Source organism: Triticum dicoccoides, chromosome 4A, assembly GCF_002162155.2.
Source record: "Triticum dicoccoides isolate Atlit2015 ecotype Zavitan chromosome 4A, WEW_v2.0, whole genome shotgun sequence".
Taxonomy (NCBI): domain Eukaryota; kingdom Viridiplantae; phylum Streptophyta; class Magnoliopsida; order Poales; family Poaceae; genus Triticum; species Triticum dicoccoides.
The window spans coordinates 600,763,432-600,764,723 of record NC_041386.1 but is presented as its reverse complement, the minus strand read 5'-3'; the positions used below and the strand labels follow the sequence as shown (position 1 = coordinate 600,764,723).

The window sequence follows — 1,292 nt, the reverse complement described above, 5'->3', positions numbered from 1 at the left end:
GGAACCCTCGACCCTCGATCCCTAGACCCTATAGAACCCTCGAACCCTCGACCCTGAAACCCTCGACCCTTGACCCCTTAACGACCCTCGACCCTCTACCCTAGTTCCCGACCCTCGACCCCTCGGCGATCCTCGACACCCTCGTTCCCGATAAAAATTAAGAAGAAGAAGAAGAAGAAGAAGAAGAAGAAGAAGAAGAAGAAGAAGAAGAAGAAGAAGAAGAAGAAGAAGAAGAAGAAGAAGAAGAAGAAGAAGAAGAAGAAGAAGAAGAAGAAAATAGAGGAGAAGAAGAAAGGAATAGCTAGAGGAGAAGATCGAAGAAAAAAAAGAAGAAAAAGAAGAGGAGAAGAAGAAAGGAATAGTGGAGAAGAAGAGAAAATAGAATATATTCTATTTTCTCTTCTTCTCCACTATTCCTTTCTTCTTCTGCTCTTCTTTTTCTTCTTTTTTCTTCTTCTTATTTATTTCTCCTCTTATTTTCGGTAGAGGAAACCCTAAATAGCTAGCAAGTATCGTGGGTGTGAGATACATGTGGCCGTCGGTGTCGGACACTACATCCACGTCCTACAAGTTACGTGGGCGTCGAAGCCCGCGCCACTTGTGGGATGTGGATGTAGTGTCCGACACCGACGGTACATGTATCTCACACCGACGATACTTTCTATTTAGGGTTTCTCCTCTACCGCTCGGCGACCCTCTCGACGACCCTCGTTCCCGATAAAATAAAGAGGAAGAAGAAGAAGACAAAAGAAGAGAAGAAAGAATAGAGGAGAAGACTTCCTCTTCTTCCTCTCCTCTTCTTCTCCCTCTTCTTCCCTTTCTTCCTCGCCTCTCTCATGAATGTCCGACGTTCTCGACCCCCCACGTGTCGAAGAAAAAAAAGAAGAAAAAAATAGGAGAAGAAGAAAGGAATAGAGGAGAAAAGAGAAAATAGAATATATATATTCTATTTTTCTCTTCTTCTCCTCTTCTTTTTCTTCTTTTTTCTTCTTCTTATTTATTTCTCCTCGTCTTCCTCTCCCCTCTCGGCGACCCTAGACCACCTCTCGACCCTCGACCCCTAGGCGACCGTCGACCCCTCTTTTTTTTTCTTCCTCTTCTTTTTTATCCTCTTCTTCCTCTACCGCTCGGCGACCATCGACGACCCTCGTTCCCGATAAGAAAAAGAGGAAGAAGAAGAAAAAAAAGAGGAGAAGAAAGAATAGAGATCTTCTCCTCTATTCTTTCTTCTCCTCTTTTTTCTTTTCTTATTCCTCTTCTTTTTTTATCCTCTTCCTCCTCTCATGTTCGAT

At 43.3% G+C, this 1,292-nt stretch overlaps 1 protein-coding gene across 1 annotated transcript in view; it reads left to right on the top strand.

Annotated features, from left to right (window-relative positions):
* Positions 1 to 1,292, top strand: part of LOC119283755 (cytochrome P450 89A2-like) — a 10,917-nt gene that overhangs the window by 8,944 nt on the left and 681 nt on the right. The gene's annotated exons all lie outside the window — the stretch shown is intronic.